This window comes from Panthera pardus, unplaced genomic scaffold (genome assembly GCF_024362965.1).
Source record: "Panthera pardus isolate Hobbes unplaced genomic scaffold, ASM2436296v1 HiC_scaffold_7, whole genome shotgun sequence".
Taxonomy (NCBI): Eukaryota; Metazoa; Chordata; class Mammalia; order Carnivora; family Felidae; genus Panthera; species Panthera pardus.
The window spans coordinates 67,974,101-67,996,158 of NW_026527002.1; the positions used below are offsets into that span (position 1 = coordinate 67,974,101).

Below are 22,058 nucleotides of genomic sequence, written 5' to 3' on the forward strand. Positions count from 1 at the left end.
AGGCGTGCATCCTTGCCCCTTACCGTCCCTGCTGCTGGGAGACACAAGGTTTCCTCTCACCATCTCCTTTTTAAAACATTTACCCTTACCTGCCTAGGCTTCCTCGGGGTCTGTGAGTCTCCAGTAGGCACAAAGGATTCTTGGAGCCTCTTCTGACTAAATGTGAGACGAGAGTCTGGCCGGTCACTCGGTTTACGAGCAGAATGAAGGGAGCTACTGCCGGCCGGCAATCGGCAGGCTACTTCCGTAGTCTGAGCTTTGGTTTTTCCGTCATCTGCAAAATTGCTTGGCGGGGGCTGGGGGGGAGGACGACAGCCATCCCGTATTGGGAGGATCAAACGGGAGAAAGATGTAGCTCCAAACGCAAGGCTGAATTCAGATTAAATTGTCACTTGTGAGACAAAGGCTGAGCATGGTGCTGGAAACATTTCTACCTACGTCATCTTAATAATCAGTTGACATCACAGTCGCCTTCTGTGCATTCGAAGAATGGAGCTCGTAGAGATGATTTCACTTGCTGGAGGCTGCCTAGCTATTAAGCCTATGCTGGTTTCAGATGGCTAGTTTTGCGGAGATTAGAGACTGCCTGGGCCTCAGAGGGGACAAGATAGGGCTTACCCAGCAGGTGGTGGGACTAGATAGATGCTGTCTAACTCCCTGCTGACACCAAGGTTCTATGATCTGGTGGCTTGGTGACGACCCCTGCTGGCTGAATTTTGCGGGCGGGCGTGAACTCAAGTGAGGCTGGAGGTTGGGAGGAAGAGGACAAAGGATCTGAGTGTCATTATTTGTGTAGTCTCTTTTCGGGTGTATCGGGTGCTCCTGGTTTCATGCCACTGCTTTGTTAATGCCCTTTGCACAAAGATCATGATGCTCTCAGACGCCGCCTGGCCTGTCTCTGCCTCCTGTGGTAGCCTCACCCAGACCCTGGTCCCTTGGGCTTTCACACCAGCAGCTCCCTCTGGCCTTTTCAAGTGCTGCTTCTCCTGCCTGGAACTCTCTCCCTGTGGATCTGTGTCACCTTTTCATCCTTCAGCTCTCAGCCAGGCATCTTTTTCTCAAGGCTGGCTATTGTGCTGCCCTGGGGCCAGCTCAGCGTCCTTTGTGAATCACTAATACAGCCCTGTCTTCCTTTCCTTTAGAGCACCTCACTCACTCTGCAGCTATACATTCTCTAATGGATTAACTTACTGATATTTGTCTTTCCTTCTATCCTGCAAGCCCCATAAGAGCGGGGCAGTCTAACATGGCTGGCGCAGACGTTTCCAATCACGGACCACTGCTGTAAATATTCTCTAGTCCCGGTCAGTCTCCGATCTGTGAAGCTAGTGTATGGTAGGTGTGAAATAATATCTGTGGTTCGCTCTGAAAACACTGTCTTCCATTCCTTCAGAACACTAACTCAGTTCACATCTATATGTTTCTTAATGTGTCACGTGATTAATAACGAATGAGCGGGGGAAGGAAGGAACGGGTATCGTGGTACTCGCCATCGACTTAGCTGTGTGCAAGGCTTGCAACATCAGTGGGGACCTGTCATTATTTTATGGGGTTTCAACCCCATAAAGACCAGAATTTGAGGTCTGGTCTGCCTATCTAACTAGGAGCTAGGGTCCATAGTAAAAGCGATTCTTTGTATAACGTGGGCGACATAGACTTTGGAACCAGACTGCCTGCATCTAAAGCCTGACTCCACCACATATTAGCTCCATGAATTGAAGTGAGGTACTTAACCTGCCTTTGACTCAGTTTTGCCACCTGTAAAATGGGGATGATAATAGTTCTTATGTTGTGAGGTTGTCGTGAGGACTGAGTACTTTCATATTCGTTTTGTGAAGTTTTTAGGGAAGCACCTGACTTAAAGTACATGCTATGTATCTGCTTGCTGTTGTTTTATGTGTTTAGGAGGAGGTAGATCATGTTATGCCTCCTCAGATGCCAGCCCCTCTAATCACTTCTTTCCTACTTCTTCCTCCCTTCTGACTAGAGTTGCTAAATTCTGGCCATTGCCTGAGCCTGGTTGATTATGACAATGTTTTTAAAATTTTCCTCTATACAGAGCTAGTTATTAAGGTTCACTAGAGTTCTAGAGAGTTGAAAGTCTAAAATCTGGTCTGGCTAAGGCAGAAAACATGATCTGTGGGGAGGACAAACCCCAGAGTCCAGAGATATGACTTGAACCCAGGTTCTACCACTTACGGCTTTGGTGACCTTAGGCAAGTCCCTTCCTGCCTCTCGGCCTCCTCCTCTGATAAAGGAAACACATCAATCATCTATTCAATAAATATTTATTGAGCTCTTCTGGCATTTCAGACCCTGCTGGACTAGATGAAGTTTTAGATGTTTTATGGCTGAACCGTCCATCAGGTCCATCTAGGAAACCTCAAAAATGGTGAACTCAGGGGCCGGAGCGCGATGGACCACGTTGTTTTAATTAACATAGAGCATCTGGGGTGGCACATAACATTCACTCTGGCAATTTTTGCTTCTCTTTCTAAAGATCCACCTTTCAGCTTTCTTACTCTCTGTGATGTTTGTTTACTATTTCATTGATTTAGATTTCATATTTACTAACTCCTTCCCTCTATTTGCTTTGGGTTTATTTTGCTGTTCTTCTATCCTTTTATAGTGGAAACATGAATCACTCGTTTTTAGCTCTTTTTTTTTTCTTGGTCTGCATATAAATATTCAGAGTTGGAAGTTTTCCTCTAGCACAGCCTTCGATGCTTCCTAAAATTATTGACATGGTGCCTTTCCATTATGATTGCTTGAAATAGTTCCACGTCCTTTGTGACTTCTTTTTTGACTGTGTAGCATTGAGAAGAGTGTTGTGCAACTTCCAAATGTTCGCATATTTTTCTTTTGTGTTTTAGTTTATTGAATCGCTGATTTATTTCCTTTGTACTCAGAAGCAGAGTCTAGAAGCACTGTGGTATTTCCTCTTGCTCTAGAAGAAGCTCTCCCTATATATGTACTATCCAGCCCTGGCCAGGAATCCGTTTCTCCACGCAGCATTCTGGAACCTCCTGTCTGCACAGTGCTCTTCTCTTTTGGTCACGGTCCTGAAAATTCCAGTGGCTCTAGAAGTCCTTGACTCTGATTGCTGCCTCATCAGCTTAGCAAGAGTGCCGTTCTCTCCTTGGGCTCTTTTCCTGGTGACATATGGGAACCTTGAAGGTCCCCAAAGCAGAAAGTTGAGAAAATACTGAGCTTGCCACATGTGTCTGGTTTTTTGCTAGCACGAAGCTGTGCGCTGACATCACCCCTTTCCTCTCCCATTTCTCCATCAGAAATGCTTCACTTATTCTGTCCAGTTTTATAGTTGTTTACAGTAGTGGGGATGGGAGCGGTCTAGAACCCGTACTCTGTCATGGCCACACCCACAGTACTCCTTTTTAATTGAATCTTATCTAAGTTACTCACAGTAAACAGAAGAAAGTGGTTTTGGAAATTTAGGTTCTAAAATGCATGCTTTTAAAATTTAACACGATGTACTTATTATTTTTAATTTTTTAAAATGTATTTTGAGAGAGAGAGAGAGAGAGAGAGAGAAAATCCCAAGCAGGCTCCACGCTGTCAGTGCAGAGCCTGACACAGGGCTCAATCTCATGAACCGCGAGATCATCACCTGAGCCAAGAACAGACTCGGATGCTTAACCGACTGAGCCTTGCAGGCGCCCCCACAATATACTTATTCTTTTTTTTTTTTTTAATTTTTTTTAACATTTATTTATTTTTGAGACAGAGAGAGACAGAGCATGAGCAGGGGAGGGTCAGAGAGAGAGGGAGACACAGAATCCGAAACAGGCTCCAGGCTCTGAGCTGTCAGCCCAGAGCCCGACGCGGGGCTCAAACTCACGGACCGCGAAATCGTGACCTGAGCCGAAGTTGGCCACCCAACCGACTGAGCCACCCAGGCGCCCCAACAATGTACTTATTTTTATCAGCAGTTTTAACTTAATCTTTGTTTTATTTCTAATAGCAATTTCTGTTTATGAGCTTCGAAGAGAAAAATTATTGAGTCGTTTTCTTCTCGATCTCCAAGCTTCCGTCACTTTGAGTAACTAAATGGAACCTGTAACTGTTGCATAAAACCGGTTTCTAACAATACCTAAACAGTGCTTTTGACTTGATGCTTTTTAAAGGTAACACAAAGAGCGAGTCAGGAGTGACTCCTTTAATATGTAAGATCAGCGGTGGTTCACTTAAGCACAATGTTACGGTCACAGAGCACAGAGACAGTCCTGATCCAGTGAGTGATAACATAACTGGCTGACACCACAGTCCCCTGCCTCAGGTGATGGCGAGTCCTTTAGTCACACGTTAAGCCGCACTGCTCTCATGCTCCGGCCTGGGTGCTCATACTGATTCATGTCGGATTCTGTCTGTTTTGCTGATTCTCTTCTGTGTTTCATACTTGTCTATGCCAGATTTGCCAAATTATTCTGTTTCATAAAAATCATTACTTTGTACCTGGATTGAAAGTCTAGCTCCAGGGGCGCCTGCGTGGCTCAGATGGTTAAACGTCTGACTTTTTGGCTCAGGTCATGATCTCGCGGTTTGTAAGTTCGAGCCCCTCGTCGGGCTCTGTGCTGACAGCTCAGAGCCCAGAGCCTCCTACGGATTCTGTGTCTCCCTCTCCCTCTGCCCCTCTGATGCTCATGCTCTGTCTCTCTTTGTCTCTCGATAATAAATAAATGTTAAAAAAAATTAACAAAGTTAAAAATAAAGAAAGTCTAGCTCCAGAGAATTTAAATGCTTTATCTGTAATTCCCTGTATTAACCCATTATGAACAGAATCATCATTTATTGCATTTCTTTTAGCCATTCTTGTTCCTATTGCCTATTGCACATATCCGTGAAAATGATGAAAAATAAGGTTTTGGGTTTTGTTTTGTTGGGTTTTTTTTTTTTTTCGTCCCAAGTACATTTGGCAAAATTGCGGTGCTAAAACTCCTTGTCATCCAGGAACAGTGTCTCCTCTGTAGAGCAAGGAGAGAGATTTAGGCTGGTTGGCTTTTGATGAAAAGAAAAAAAAAAAAAACTCCAATGTCATGCCATCTGAAGAAATATCTGCGTCAAAACTTATTTACCCTATTCTAATTCGTGTGTCACATTGTTAAAATAATTCCTAGCTTTAACAATCTCAGGGTTTTCCCTTTAGTTATTTCACGCTCATTTAGGATGGTACAAATGAACTTAATAACACCCATTTTGGATGTTTGAAAGCTTTTCTTTTTCTTATGACTCTTTCACATGTTTCAAAAAGATAAGGCTACTGGAGCAGTGAGTTCTGGGTAGATGAGATATTATTCTGTCTTCCACTCATTTGTGTGGATTCATTAAGCAGTTACAGTTTAAAATTGCAAATACCACTAGTTTGGGGAAAAGAATTATGCTTTATACTCTGGAGAATGCAAAATAAGCAAACTCCCCGTCCTCAAGTTACTCCAAGCATAGATGGAAAGCCCAGGTATGGTTACCTGCAAAATTAAGTGGCAAGTCAAGATTTTGGAAATGCCAAAAATACAAGGAAGTTGTATGAAAAACAAATGATTGGGCAGGTAATAGGGACAAACCGAGGACCGGAATGGACTGAGAAATCTTTTCCAGGAGCGTGGTATAGTTAAGGAAAGTTTGTCCAATGTCCAGTTACCGTAGCCTAAGAAAATCTCCACACTTAAGCCGCATGTTTGTCTGCAGAGGTTTATTTCTTTATTAATTTTTTTTTAACGCTTGTTCATTTTCGAGAGATAGAGAGGCAGAGTGCAAGCAAGAGTGGGGCAGAGAAAGAGGGAGACAGAATCCAAAGCAGGCTCTAGGCTGTCGGCACAGAGCCTCATGCGGGGCTTGAACTCACAGACTGTGAGATCGTGACCTGAGCCAAAGTTGGATGCTTAACCGACTGAGCCACCGAGGTGCCCCTCTATGCAGAGGTTTAGAAAGTATTTTGTTCTTTGAAGTACAATAGGCTGTGCTGTCTAATTTGATGCTCGGTCTCCTTATTTAAAATGTAACTCACCTTCCTTGTGCTCTGCTCTCTTTTTCTCTGCAAAGAGCCTCATCTGCTTTCTGGAACCCTGGTCCTCCACTTGCGTTCTTGCCTCCTCACTTGGGATGCCGGCGGTAACGGGACTGGCTCCCCGTTCTGATTCTGAGCAAGGTTATAGGCCAGTATGGACTTCTCTGCCCAGACTGGAAATGAACGAGGATCAAGGGACTGGGAAGAGCATCTCCAAACACACCCAGAACTGCCGTTGGGTTATACATGGACTCTTGGAAGAGAACAGCTACAGGTACAGTTGTGCATGTTACTGGCTTGAGACGAGACCAGAGCATCTTCCCCACCACCCCCCAAGCCTGCAGGGACAGTTATATGGAGAATTTAAAGAAAAAAACATCGGACGAAGACTTGTAGCCATATTGAAGAAAAGACGTTCTTGTCTGTGGCTGTAGGTATCGTGTTCTAAATTGCATCATTTTGGTGTCTTATATATAATATATCCCCCTTTCTCTTCGACAATGGCACTGTAGCAATTGATTTTGTTTTCATCAATCAAGGTGAGCCAACCCGTGTGGTTTGCAAGGGGGTAAATAAACCAGGCACAAGGACTAAAATGTAATGATGTAACCACAAGTAGGGAAAGATGCATGTGCATTGCTTGGCTGGCCCTGTTCTCTAGACAGAAGCTGAACACTGGAGCTGGGACTTGATTCTCCAGCATCCATATCTCTTTGGGAACACTCTTTATCCTTGTTTGAAAGCATGGACTTAGAAGCGAAACTTAAGCTCCTTTGACAAAATCCTATTTAATCAGGCCTTTTGCTTATCTGCAGGCATAAGCCAGCCTCCCTAGAGCTGCAACTTACTCTGTTTGTTGGGCGATAGAAATTTATTCCCTTCTTCTTGCCACTTCCCAGGAACATGGTTCAAGAACTTGAACTGGACCCTGAACGGTGGATAGAATTAATGTTACTTTCAGAAATAGCTTGTCGGGGCACCTGGGTGGCTCAGTCGGTTAAGTGTCCAATTTTGGCTCAGGTCATGATCTCACGGGGTCATGATCTCATGGTTCGCGAGTTCGAGTCCCGTGTCGGGCTCTGTGCTGACATCTCAGAGCCTGGAGCCTGCTTCAGATTCTGTGTCTCCCTCTCTCTCTCTCTGTCTTTCCCCTGCTCGTGTTCTATCTGTCTCTCTCTCTCTCTCAAAAATAAATAAACATTAAACAAAAGAAATATCTTGTCTATCTTAACGTTAAATAACTATTCACCTTATGTTTTTTCTTTTACTGCTGTTTATAAAAAATTGAATCTTTTTTTGTATAAAATACAAATGGATCCCTTGCAATCCATTAGTCAGATGGTCCACTCACATTTATCGAATACTTGACCAGATGAGAGAGACGTTTTTATTATATGTAGTGCTTTTATGTAGAGTCAAGGCTGTACATGGACTTTCCAGTCTCTCCCATTATCTGTCCATTATTCCTCATACCTGCACAACCGTTTGGATACTTTAAGTTCAGTCTTAACCTCAGCACTATTGGCCTGTTGGGCCAGATGACTCTGTCGTGGAGTGAGGTCCTGTGCACTGTGGGATGTTCAGCAGCACCCTAGGCTTTGCCCTACCTGACGCCAGTAGCTCTCCGTGCCCCCACCCCAACTCAACTGCAGCAAAGAAAACTGGCTGAAAGACATTAACAAATATCCTCTGGGAGCCAAAATTGCCCACGGTTGAGAATTACTGCTTTGGCCCAATGTGTTTTATATATTAGATAAGGCAAACCAACTCCTTAGCAATGCTTGGATGAAATTCTGAGGTATTGATATCTCATTCATTGTAATCGGGCTCTGGTACTTTATTGAAAGGAGGAGCGGTGTGTAATAACAAGATGACTGATGTGCTCGCGAGCTGAAACTCCTTATGATCGGAGGATCATTTTTTTCTCCCTCTTTCTCTGTCTAGAACCTAGGAGTGGAGGAATAACTGGGAACGTGAAATCGTTGTGTCCAGAGATCTTTTTGACAAAAGCTCACTCCATTAATGTTACCTATGCATGATCACGAGGGAGAGATGTTTCTTTTTCTTTTGCCTCGGGATGTGTCTGTGAGGGACTTAAGTCACCAGGGTAGGATGTGGAAGACTAGGAGGTGTCAGAAACAGCCACGTGCCTGCCCAGGGAGGCCAGACAAGCTCGGGTGGCCAGATCAGCTGGACAAGAGGAAAGACCAAGATCAAATAACAATACAGTATCTGCGAAAGTGTCATAGAACATGGTAACGTAAGGTAGCAGGACAGGGGTATGCTATGAGAAAATGATTGGAAGTCCAGTGGCTTAACAGCACCAGAGAAAACTGTTCACCAGTAACCAGGCTCCAGTGTCTGAGCTAAGTTCAAGAACAGAGAGGGAAAGAAGTCAGGAAAGACTAAGCAAAATAGGACTGCGCTAACAAGAGTTTTACAGAAACCACATGATGGAGACGAGAAGCTAGCTCAAGCAACATGTCGGAGACGCAATTATCTGGGGTAGAAAATAAGATCCTAGAAGATCAGTAGCGAATATTTCTTTATCCTGTATCTTTATGCGTTAGATGGATATGCGTTCATCACATCACATGTGAGACTTTATCCCCTAAATTGACAAATACTTTTTGAGCGCCTGCAACGTTTGTCCTGGGTGATGGAAATTGAGTAGCCAAAATAGAAAAACATCCCGCTGTCATCCGGTTTGTGTTCTAATGGAGGAGGAGAGGACATAAACATAATAAATAGATAAATACATAGTGTGTGCGAAGGGAATAAGTGGTAAGAAAAAGTGGTTCAGGGTAAAAAGGATTGGGAGTGCTAAGTGTCAAGTCAAATTAAATACAGACTTGATAAAGAGAGACTTCATTTAAAAGACTGTTTCGATAGGCAGAATCCTCTGATCCTAGAAATCTGCAAATATCTCAAAATTAAGCAGAAATAAAAGGCTTTTGGGGGGCCTGGGTGGCTCAACTGGTTAGGCGTCCAACTTCGGCTCAGGTCATGGTTCCTGAATTCGAGCCCTGCCTCAAGCCCTCTGCTGTCGGTGTGGTGCCTGCTTTGGATCCTCTCTCCCCATCCCCCTCTCTGCCCCTCCCCCACTCACCCTCTCTTTCTCTTTCTCTCACTTCAAATAAATAAAAACTTAAAAAATACATCAAAAAAGAAATAAAGGGCTTTTCTTTTACAGGGTGGGGTGGGAAGAGCTAGCAGGAAGTCTGTGGGGGAGGAGGGCAAGCGGGTGGGGTGGGCAGGTGGCATCTTTGGGGTGTTTTCGCAGTGAAATGTTTTTCTTTATGGTTAGCAGATTCTCAGAATGAGGTGTGTTAGGGGCGGATGTTTTGCACCCTAGTGGTTTAGTGCTTGTCTAAACTTGAGGACAAGCCAATATTTAGGGGCCCATGTGGAGGAGAGGAGCCCGCCTAAAGTTTGGTCAAGCAGCGTTTAATGCGTATGCCGAGAGAGATTGTGCGCACTTGGTCCTAGGGAGGAGCATTTATGTACAACGGTAAACGCAGTGGTCAAGGGGGGAGCTCACTGGCATATTGTCAGAGCTGAAGTAAGTGAATAAGCAAAGACTTCAGAGCAGCAGGAGAACAAAAAGCTGATACTGAGAGAGAAGCATCGCGGCCAGAGGGAAGGCTAGCGTGAGGCGTTGCGGTGGGAGTGTCGCTGTTGTGTGTGAAAAATAGCACGGCAAATTCTGTTTTCCGAAGGTTGCCTCGGTAATATCTCCCATCCCACATGCGTTTCTTGCAATGCCATCTTGCCACCTTCCCACGGACAGGGAGACTTTGTTTCTCCAAGTCCTTAAGTCCCGCCAGGCTCTGGGACTGCCGGCACCCAGAGCACATGGCAGAAGTGTTGCCGTGTCAGTTGTACGTGTGGCCCTTACTTACCTGGCAGAAAACTTCGGCTTCCCGGTTCCTGGAACAGTTGTTCTTGGGACAGTGTCTGCGAACACCGACTCCCCTCCCCGGGCCACGCTGTGAGAAGCCCAGGGCGCGTAGAGAGGCCACATGGAGGCGCCCTGGCCTGCAGCCTCAGCTCAGACCCGAGCCTCGACCGTGAGTCATGTGAATGAGTCATCTTGGACGCCCGCCTTTCTGAGCCAGCAGGTGATTGCAGATCAGGCTGACGGTGGTCTGCAACCCCACAAGAAACCTTAAGCAAGAATGCCCAGCCAAAGTCAACCAACCTACAGAGCCACCAAGGGATAACAAAGTGTATTAGGCCACTTAATTTGGGGGAAGTTTGTTATGAAGGAAGAGGTGACTGGGATAAATAGCAAGGAGGAGACTGTGGGGCGAGGGGAGCGGGCCACGGGGAAATTAGTCTCCAGGGACATGAAGTCGGAAAAGTACATGGGAAGTCCAGTTGGGTATTGCCTCCTAAAAACTTTCGAGTTTTGCCCTGAGTGAAGTGGAGGGCCGGTACAGGGTCACGAAAGCACAGTGACACGATCTGAGTTACATTCTGAAAGGGTCTCCCTGGCTGCTGAGTGGGGAATCAAATGCAGCCACTGTTGTAACAACCCCGGTGAGCGATGATAGCAGCTCAGATCACACCGATGGACGGACGGGAGGTGAGACGTTGTTGGCATCTGTATGCGTTTTGGCGGTAGAGCCCCGAAGTGTTTCCTGGTGGATTGAGATGTGAGAGAATGAGGTAGTCAAGAATGCCTGTGATCCTGGGAGAACGATGTTCCCATTCTGAACCGAGATGAGGAACACTGCTGGAGGACCAGGTGCAAGGAGGGAGACTGAGGGCTCAGCGCAGGATGTGTTCCATCTGGAACATGGTTAGACGTCCAGGTGGGAATAGCAGGTAGGGATCAGGACGTTATAGGTTTGGAGTTAGTGAAGGTGTCAGGGTTGGAGTTTTAAATACAGCAGTTCTCAGAATATGGGTGTTTTGAAGGCATGAATGAATGAGGTCACCTATGGAGTGAGTGTTAGAAAAAGGAAGAGAAGAGAGGAGAAAAGAGGAGGGGAGGAGAGGAGAGGAGCGGGGAAGAAGGAAGGGACCAGGAACTGAGTCCTGAGCCATTGCAAGGTGGAAGAGGCTGGGAGAAGACAAAGGGACAGAAAGCAAGACTGAGAAGGAGCAGCTCGTGACAAAGGAAGAAAGCTGAGAAAGTGGATGTCCTAAAGTCTGGTGAAGGAGATGTTTTCAGTAGGAAGGAGCCAGAAGCTGGGTCAATGCCTCTGCTAAGTCAAATAAGGAGAGAACTGAGAATTGACCTCTGTGTGTGGTCTCAGCAAATGATCTCAGTCTCTCTGTTTCTCCCCATACACAATACAATAGTTATTGAGCATTTACTATATGTCAAGTACTTCCTAGGCCTTGGGGATATTAAGGTAAGTTAAATGTTCCCTTGAGGAGTTTCCAACCATCCGATCGATTAGACAATATTTACTGCATAATTACTATGTGTAAAGACACTGTACTAAATACTATGAAGGCTATAAATGTCGTATGGGATACGTGTTTAGCCTAATTGGAAATACAGACAGAAACACACAGACTGATATATTGCAGTGCCGGTAAAGCCCACAAGAAATGTCCCAAGGAAGAGTAAGATTTCAGTAAGTGGCAGTGCGTATTGTATGATGAAAGGATAGGTCGCGCAAGTTGGAAAAATCTGGGAAAGCTTCGTGAGAAGAAACCAATAGAAAAATGCGTGGGTGGGAGCATGTGGTGTGGTCATTGGAGGTCAGTTAATAGGCAACTATGGAGAAGTCAGAAAATGAATGTAAAACTAAGTGTGACAGCATGGGTGAACCTGGAGGACATTATTCTAAGTGGAATAAGCCAGTCACAAAAGGACAAATCGCGTGTGATTCCACTTAACAGGAGGAATCTAAAATAGTCAAACTCCTAGAAGAATGGTGGCTGCCAGAGGCTGGGGGAAGGGGCAGAATGGGGACTTGCTATTTAACCGGCATCGAGCTTCCATTACACGAGATGAGTTGAGTTCTAGACATTTGCTGTTACAACGTCGCGCCTGCCGTTAACCCTACTGAATCGTACACTTAAAAATTTGTTAAAAGAGTAAATCTCATTCTGAGCGTTCTACAATTTAAAAAATCTCAAAAACCAGTTATAAATTGAAAGAAGTAAGTGGAGATACCTGTTCACGACTTTGGATTTTTGACCTTTTTCTGTGCTATGGCAGGATCGGGGTCTGGTGGATGAGGAAGTTTTGGCCCAGTGGGTGCATCATAAATTTCTATTTTAGGATCATTGATCTGGTGGTGAAAGTTAGGATGGAGTGTAGTTGGGGGATGATAGGACTCAGAAATGATATCACTGAAATGGACCGGCGCTTAGAATAATACAGATATTTTAAAGTCTTTTCAATGTTGTGGAGACTTTATCTCTTCATCGATGTGTGTGTTCTTGTGCATTTAGGGTGGTGTGGTGTGTGTGTGTGTGTGTGTGTGGGTGTGTGTGTTGGATGAACATCTGTTTCTTAATGCATTTCTTCCTAAGTACTCAGTTTCTTTGCTGCCAGGAATGGGTTTCATTTATTTCATATTCTAGCTACCACTAGTGCCTAAGAATTTAATTGCAATGCTTGGTGTTTCCTTCCATCCTACAGCAAAAAGAGCTTAATTTGTCTTTTGGGTTTACTTTTCTCTTGTTTTCTAGTTATGCAATCGTATCACCCACAAACATTGATATTTCAATGTCTTCTGTTTTGATTCTCACACCTCCCTTTTTAAAAATGTAAAGTTTGAGCCTGGTGCCTGGCATATATTATCTCCTCCAGAATAATCGTTTGTTCATTCTTATCCTTCTTTTCTCTTTTTCTTTTTTTCAGATGTGTGGAAACATTGTCCACTAAATTTGTCAGACTCAAGCGCTTTTATTTTTAAGTTACTATTAACCTTTTATGTTGATTTAAATCTCTTGATCTTGTCCTGTGTCTTCAAAATCTCTTTTTTCCCCCCATTTTTATTCATTTAGAAGCATTTACCAGGCATTTGTTATGTGGGAAACCAGAGTCTGAGCATAACCCACCAACTATCCCCATGAAAGTCTCAATCTATTAGGGAGTCAGACACTGAACTGAATCACTGTAGACACAATAAAATAATAGAAATTATATAGGTACAGGTAAATGACTAGATTTCTCATTTCTTATTCCAAGTTTTATTGTTATACTTTCCAGTTTTTTAAACAGTGGTTAAATTCCAACATATACACTCTGATTTTTTCCCAAAGCATTATTAATATTGCTATCATATTCTCATACACATCTTAATTTATCTTTTCATTGTTTTATTCATGATTTTGTGTTGTCATATTCCTTCTCCCTTTTTATGGCTTTGAAATATTTATTTGTTTAATACATATTTGAGGGTAGGTTTTGTGCTAGTTAGTGATAGTAATAACATGATTTACCAGATTCTTGCCGGTTAATTACTCTTTGGCACTATTTCCTATACTTTGAATGCATGTTTTCATTTTGTTATATTAAACACATCTTTGTAGGTGTAGGAGCCAAGGGCAGTCCACCCCAAAATGTGCCGTTTTGGAATATTGATTATTTTACATAAAAGTTACTTAAAGACAGCCTGTGCAGGAAGGATACTCTGCCCCCCACACTGTTCCCCTCAAAAGCAGGAGATATATCTCCCTTGTGAAAGCTGTCCTCCTGTACCAGGAGGTAAAGAGACATCCTTATCACCAGAGATGGGGCATTTAGAGCAGAGAAGGCTGTATAAACAACTTTTGTTACTTTTTATTAAGTTACTACCCCAGCCCACCTGCTGTTTACAATTCCTCACTAACTGAAGCTCACAAAGTTGTTTTCTTTGTCCAGGCAATTCCTTACAGATTTCTTGTCTGTTTTCCTAAAAAGTATGAAAACTGCCCTCTCTGGTTATTTCTTTAGGTCTCAATTTCAGTAATGGGTCTCCATGGGCACATAATAAAATGTTGGGGTTTTTTCCTCCCGTTAATCTGTCTCATGTCAATTTAATTTTTAGTCCGGCTGGAAGACCTTGAAGGACAGAGGAAGGAATTTTTCTTCTCTACAAAGGCTATAATTAAGTGTATTTTATTTTGAAATTTAGAAGAGGCTCTTTTTAATAGAAACCGCCAGGTTGTTCACAATAAAAGGTACATTGGACACATGTTGGATTTCCTCTTTTACCCTACAGGTTTCCTGTTCCCAGAGTTTTATTTTCATGTATTTATATTATGTGCAACTTACGCATTTAAATTCTTTCTTTCTCAGGGCTCCTGGGTGGCTCCGTTGGTTGAGCATCCGAGTTTGGCTCAGGTCATGATCTCACGGTTCATGAGTTCGAGCCCCGCATTGGGCTCTGTGCTGACAGCTCAGAGCCTGGAGCCTGCTTCGGATTCTGTGTCTCCTTCTCTCTGCCCCTCCCCCGTGCGCTCACACTCGCTCTCTCTCTCTCTCTCTCTCTCAAAAATAAATAAACATTCAAAAAAAAGAAACGCTTTCTCTTTTAAACTCATTTGGAAGATAACTGGCGCTCACCTAATTTTCCTTCTATTTTAAAATATTAACGCGAGATTTTAGAACTCTGTTTTCCCTCATATTTTTTTCCATCTTTAAATCAGACTACTCCTCTACTCTCTGAGGCAGCCTTCTGGCCTAAACCTCTGTCGGTCAACAGTGTCGATTTTAACACAACTAGCTACAGGTGTCCTTGGGGACTTCCAACTGTCGCGATGGGATGGACACGGGGGCTACAGATCACTGGAAGGTGGGGCTCAGCCAGTGAGCTTTTAAACTCTTCTAGTTGTTCCAACACCTGGGGGACACACTCTCACTTCTATCCCGAGGTCCTTTTCGACATCAGCATCATCTGCAGCTCTGAACTCAATATTAGGGCGTACATCCCAGCTCACAAACAGCATGGACACAAAGGAATTCTGCAGAAAACACTGGCTGGCAACACGAGGGACTGTATTCTGACACGGATCTCTTGTCGAAGGATGTAGAGGTGAGAAAAGAAGAGGCTTTATTTGCTGCCAGGAGGAGAGTCAATCTAGAAGGGAAATGGCTGTGACATCTGGCAATTAGCAGAGATTTGATGTGTTATAGGTCTTATGGGCCCTGAGACAAGTGGACCAAGCAGTAGGAATATGGGACGGGGGGTGCCAGGCAGATGCTCTCGAAGGCCAATGAATTGTTACTAATTTTCCGAGAAGTGAATCTGGGAGTTAACCCTCAGCTCTTCTCAAAAAATCTGACATAAAAGTAAACAAATCTGAGAAAGTACCTTTTGCACTTTCTTGTGGTTTGGAGCTAAGCAGCATGTATGGGGGGGGGAGGGTGTAACCTTGAGGCTTACAGCTTCTGTTTTTGCAGAAAGATCTTAGCTCTGTACACTTTTGAGCTCTTCCAGTGCACGCACAGGCCACTGGGAATCCGCTCAGCCCTACACAGACCGCAAACCACATCCATATAATAAACGCCACCAAAACAAGGGAGCGAATTGTGGGTTCTGTCTTAACTCCCCAAAGCCAGAAAGGGGCCTGTATATCCACTGCCCATTAGCCTAGGAGTTCAAAGGAGAGGTTATCTTGTGGTGTCTGTGGGTGAATGAATGAAGTCTAGGACAAAATTTTGAAGAACCGCGTGCAGAGGCAAGAACAATAACTTTAGGTTAGTTGGTGTAAATGGGCAAGCTGGGGGCCTCGTGCCCCCTGCAGAATTCTGAGGGTTCACCTCGTTTACAGTTCTAGCTGGTAGCTGCTAGGCAGGAAGGCCACTTTCCCTTTTCCCACAGCCTACTCAGCTCGTCTCACCTCTCTTACAGTGCGAGGGAACAATTACAGTTCCTGGAAAGGTGAAGGCAGGGATTTGTACAGCCACAGAGAGGCGAGGCATCCATGGCATCCCCTGACCAAATCTAACTTTATTACACACGTCTCAGGCTACCTGTGGAAAAGGGGCAGTTTTACTGTTTACATTTCTAATCCATCACAGTCTGGTTCTTTTATAAAATACCGTAAAAATGAATCACTGCAAAAATTAAAAGGCATAATTAGATTCAACAGGCATGAGCTTTCTCTGCTAGACTGTTGTAAGTTTCTGAAGACTTACTCTCAATATCAGTACTCCTCGGAGGGGGGTGATGAACAGTTTGCAGACTTGCTCTGGTTTGGGGACAGCCTAGGAGTATCAATTTCCGAAGTTAAGCATTCTGAGAGAATACTGTGACCAACCTTTTTAAACATAAATTTATTGAAATCTCTCCACATCTATTTATTGTTTTAAAATTTTTAATGTTTATTTTTGAGAGAGAGAGGCAGAGTGTAAGTGGAGAAGGAAGGGGCAGACAGAGGGAGACACAGAATGCAAAACAGGCTCCAGGCTCAGAACCGTCAGCACAGAGCCCGACGCAGGGCTCGAACCCACGAACTGTGAGATCATGACCTGAGCCGAAGTTGGAAGCTTAACTGACTGAGCCACCCAGGTGCCCCTCTGTATTTCTTTATCTATCTATCATCTATCTACCTATTTATCATCTATCAATTGTCTATTTACCATCTGTCTTTACCTTGCATATTATTCCCATAGTTTCAAATTGTATCCTTGAATTTTGTTTCATTTCTATTCCATTCCATTCCATTCCATTCCATTCGGTTCTGTTGTGTTCTATTCTATTCTGCACTGCATTCACTCCATTCCATTCCCTTCTGAATTTGTTTAACTTGTGGCCACAAGGGCATATCTTCCTAGTGAATCCCAAAACAATGGCTGGAAGGCTGGGAAGAAGGTATGTGTATATGGTTTTGGTAATGACTGTAACAATGAGCTGCAGTGGGTTCAGAACTTGTGGGGAAGTAGTCATTTGGCGGCTGGTGAATATCCATTTTATATTTCCTGATGCAGATTTTTAAGTAAATGATAAAAGTCACCTTAAAAAGTGAATCTGTTTCTATGTTAGGTTTGGACTCATTTGTTTCTTGATCTAAATCTTTGTGGAGGGGGTTTGATTGTCAGAAATTGTTTTGGAGATTCCTTGATTATACCTTCAGATTTTCACAATGAAATGCCTACTTGGCTAGTTTTCTTCAGATACTTTACTGCTTCCTTTAAAAAAAATTAAGAGAGCTTATTTTTTAAAATAGTACTTCACTTAGGTTTATTCTTGAACCATTTCTTGCTTTTCTGTTTTAGGGAATTAGCAATCTTTTTCAGTCCCTATGTATTTTATGTTTTCTGTGTCCTCCTAGGGCCAAATTAGCATATCTGGGACCTAATGCTCATGGTGTTTGTTTTGTTTCTCCCGGATGTGCGTTAATTTTCATCTGAACCCTGGATTTCTCATAGTCTAAGAGGCAAGATCTATAGTCATTCAGATTCTTGTATCTGTTACTTACATTCATCCTGGACCTGTGTGAGATTATGACCTTGCATTTGTAGGGGAGGAACCAAATATTTATGTTTTTACCCTCCTAGGTTTTCAGCGAGGGCTTGATGGGAGAAAAAGGGGAAAAAGGCTGGACTTCGCTGCGGCTCATAGTCTCCAGGCAGGATTCTTGAAGCACACAGGTTGCGACACTCCTACAGCTACCTCGAGGACTTCCTTTGATGTTTCACCACCAGAGCTTTGCTCTGGTCAGTGTTCCCTCCCTCTGATAACCATATATATCCCCTCCACCCCATATATGTTAGCAATCGTCCTTCAAACATACGGCCCACTGATACGCATCGGAAGGGTCTCATGACTAATGTTTTATTAGATAGTAGTAAATAACCTTATCTTAACAGCAGCTAGCCCCTCAGGGTCCTGGAAACCTTGCTTCCAAATTCCTTAGAGACTTAACGCTATTCCTACCCCCCACTAACTAAAAAGCACCTAATCATTTATTCCTCACACTCCCAGTGTGCTCTTTCTGCCCACGGAGCCTTTTTGCAACAAAAATGGCCCAAGAATTCTTTCTTGACTGGTGGCTCTCCACCCCCACACCAGGGCTCTGTAACAAAAGGCAGATCAACAGGAGAGAAACAAAGAGAAGTTTTATTAAGGTGTTTACGTTATGTATGCGTAGGAGAGACGGGGGATGAGTGACTCGTAGTTTTAGTTAGAACCTGGTCTTAGCAAGGAAAGGTATTTTTAGGGAAGAGACAAGAGAAAGGAAAAGGACTGTGGGTCTCCAGGCCAGCAAATTGTGTGAGAACAACTCTAAGGGAAACTAATGGCAGATAAAGGCTCGTCACCACAGTCTGGCATGTGGATTTCTCTCATGCCACCTCCAGGCTGAGAAGGGACTAAAATGGTCTATGGTGATTAACTTTTGTCCTTTCCGGTAGAGAGGGGAAAGGAGACGCTTTTATAATTTTATGTCTTGCTTTTAGGCAAATAGGAGAAAAGCAGAGAGCTTTTTTTCTTCTTCTTTTGGGGGGAGGGAGGTCCGTTCCTTCTTAATTGCCTTCAGTCTGAAATAATCCATATGCTGAAGTGGCATATTTTGCGGTGGCCAAATGTTGCTACCCTTCACAGTTAAGGCTTTAAAGCTTGAAAATTAGAGGACGCCGTTTTTCTTTCAATGTTGCTCCTAAGAAAAAGATCAATGAGAAATTAGTATTAATATATATATGAGATTTAATATCTGTGATTTTTATTTTTTTAATTAAAAACATTTTTAAGTTTATCTATTTTGAGAGAGAGAGAGAAAGAGAGACAGCGTGGGCAGGAGAGGGGCAGAGAGAGAGAATCCCAGACAGGTTCCATCCACACCATCAGCGTGGAGCCCGACGTGGGGCTTGAACCCACGAAACATGAGATTAGGACCTGAGCCGAAACCGGGAGTTGGGGGTTTAACCAGTGAGCCACCCAGGTGCCCCAACATCTGGGATTTTTCAAATCGAGTGCAATGAAAATCACATCTGTGATTACACAAAACTAAAAACAGATCACAGAGTAAAAACGAGAGTGAAAGAGTCCAATGAAAGGGGAGACGAAAACCATTTAAAAACCTACTCTGAACTAGACGTGGATTTAAAAAGAAGTAAACTATTTTCTTGTAGACCATAGTCATTTTAAGAACATGGATTCTAAGCCAGATGATTCATCTGACATCATTTCATCTGACGTCTTTAATATAATCGTCTTTGGGGTCTAGTAACCTTCTTAAGTGTGAAATAAGTGCAGATAAAAATAAAACCTTCATTATGGTATTTTAAGGATTAAACGCGTCAATTTAAGTATATGAAACAGTGGCCTAGGAGCTATACGCATGAATATGGGCGTGACCTACTTCCTGCTCTTTGAGAGCTTCCAGTGACTCGTGAACAAAAAGCAGTGAAAGTTAAACATTCGAAGACAGACAAATGGATGGGTGGACAGGTGTGAATAACAGTCCGGGGTTATAGTCGGTAAGTGAAGAAATGGAAGCCTAAAGTGTTCGTGATTTACTTTTGGTCCCTTGGCTGGCAAGACCAGGGCTGAGAATACGCCTCAGTAAGTCCTCTCCAAGTAGAGAACCGGGGCTCTTTGCCCTCTGCGGTGTTATTTCAGCCTCTATACTTACGAGCTGTGTGAGCTTTGGGAAGTGACTCAGCCTCTCTGAGCCTTAATATCTGTATCTATAAAACAGAGCTAATAGCAGCACCTGTCTCTGGAACTTGCTGTGAGCATTGACTGAGATGATGTGTACTTTACAGAGTGCCTGGCCCACAGCAAGCATTCAGATGTACCTTACCTTTTATTACTAGTCATATAAACACTTGATTTCATTCCAGTACTGCCTGTAGAGAGTAGGTGACATACTTGGTGTCATATAGTCAAGATTAGTTCTATTTTTGTATACATTTTCTGTTTCTGCGTGCAGTATACAAGACGGAAACAATCAGGAATAATAAATACAGAGAGATAAATACAATTTACAAGGAAGAGCCTTCCCAGAAGAAGCAATTAATTGCAAAACGATGTGACTTGTGTTTTTCCCTCTCTCTTTAAGCTTCCACAAGAGGCTATGCCATGCTTCAAAATACTGCAAGAGAAAGAAGAGGGAAAAAAAAAAAAAGATTTCTAGACAATCCAGTCTGTACGAAATACCTAGGGCAATTCCTGGCACCAAAGAGGTGTTGAGTGTAAGTTAAATGGATTTTTTTATGTGATTATTGAAAATGTCTTCTACGCCTTCTTCACAAATGCTCACTACCCCCAAACAAACTACGTTTGTCAACACCAAGGTCGAAACAGTACCAAAGAGAAGATTTCTCTGGGGGGCTGGGGCGAGGGGGGAATGTATGGCTCGATCTGTCATTTGTAATAAAATATCTAAAAATATATGCCTCAAAATGTGAAAGAGTTACATTTATCAAAACTGTCTTTCTTTGTTCTTGTTTGAAAGATGAGTGTGGACTGAGTGAGAGTGTCGTTGAAAGCCAAATAAATTAGGGGACTCTGGGAAGCAAGACTGCTGATGAGAAAATCAGGGTCCAGTCCGAGGGTGCTGAGGTGTATACTGTGAGCTGTTCAGCTGCGAACTCAGCGTGTGCTCACTAAGCCCCGGGATGCACACAGTCCGTGCTGGGCCCTGGAGGTAGCCAGTAAACAGTGTTCAGGTTCCCACTGGAAAGACAAGACATACCCTCAGAAGTCAACCAAATGATACTGTCCCAAGTCAATAAAGACCCTGTAATGAGGAATCACAGTGTGAAATGTGATTCAGGCCAAACGAGAGACCTAAGGTAAGTTCTGCGAGTCATGGGAAGAAGAAAGCTCTGAGGTCTGCAAGCATCTGGAAGGCTTCATGGAAGAGGTGGGATCTTGGGCTGAAACTCAGCAGGACTATAGCATCAGGAGAGGGTGAAAGAGGGAAGTTACTGGGGCATAAGCAGGGGTTGCTGCTGTATAATGGGATCAGGCAGTGAGCGTTTGGCACTCAGGAAGCCCACTGGGGCATCTCTTGGTACTCCTGTGCTATGGTCTCATAAAACATGGCGACTGGGGGCCCAGGCTCCTCAGAGATGAATGTAAGAAGCATCCACCAAAGCTTAAGGGCAATCTACAAGAGGGATTGAGAAAGGAGAGGGTCGGTACCACCTGTGGTCTTAGGACCAAAGCAGCCACAGGAGATTAACTTATTCCACTAACTCTCTTTCCCCCAGAAATTGTGACTGTCCAGAAAATGCAAGACTCTGACAGAGGAGTGAACTGAATGTGCCCTCAGATCCCTTTTGCTGGCTCTTAGCCTCTTCCTGTTTGCTGGAGAGGACTGTGCCTGGGCACTGGGGCCTCACACTCCTTCAGGGCAGGCTGTTGCTAATCCTGGGTGACTGTAGGAATGCAAGGACCCTCCTCTTTCGTCTTAAGACAAGACCACCACCGGAGTGCGGCTTACACTCCAGAGCTCTCTGCGAGATCAGACTGCAGACTGGGACTTCATGGAAATCACAGCCTGCTTTGGATTCCTCCTCTTCCCTCCTCTGCTTCCTTTCCTCCCCTCCTGGTTTCTTGTGGGAGTACTTCCTTAACACATTCCCCCGCACTGGACTGCTCACTATAGGATCCGCTTCTGAAAGGGTGGGTTGGATCAAGGTTCCAGGGAGAGGATAAGCATGCTTAATTTGCTTGAGGGAACTAGACTCCCTTAGCTACAAAAGGAGGGCAGAAAAATTTGGAGAAGAGTTTAGAATTCCAGTTACTGCATGGCACCTTGCAGAAATGTAACGAAGCTAAAGAAATTCCTAATTCTTTTTTGCTGGGTATGAGCTCAGACAGCCTGTTACAGGTGCAGTTGGCTGCGTTCAACTGAAGTGCGACTGAGTCTAAGTTCTGCGAATGCATCTTGCGGTTCCGAACCTGACTATACAAAGTGTAGGTTACGGACACTGCCCGTGTTCCTCGCCCATGTCTCCTGAGGACTCGGTGGTTGGGGAAACTGCCTCAGGCTACAAGGACCGGTGGTGTTCTAAGGGCTTCCTCTGGCAAGCTAGCGTGCTTGGCCTGATGTCAGATGGGCTGTCGATGCTGCGGCATTAATATCCCCAGAGCCGTTCTCGTCCAATGGGAATTAGCGCATGACATAT

General features: G+C 44.0%; 1 long non-coding RNA gene across 1 annotated transcript; it reads left to right on the forward strand.

Annotated features, from left to right (window-relative positions):
• Positions 1–769: 769 nt before the first annotated feature.
• On the forward strand, positions 770–20,220 carry LOC109273150 (uncharacterized). Its single transcript, XR_002082856.2, has 4 exons — positions 770–1,335; positions 6,058–6,296; positions 17,478–17,636; positions 19,982–20,220. It is a non-coding gene; the product is annotated as an uncharacterized LOC109273150 (long non-coding RNA).
• Positions 20,221–22,058: the final 1,838 nt, after the last annotated feature.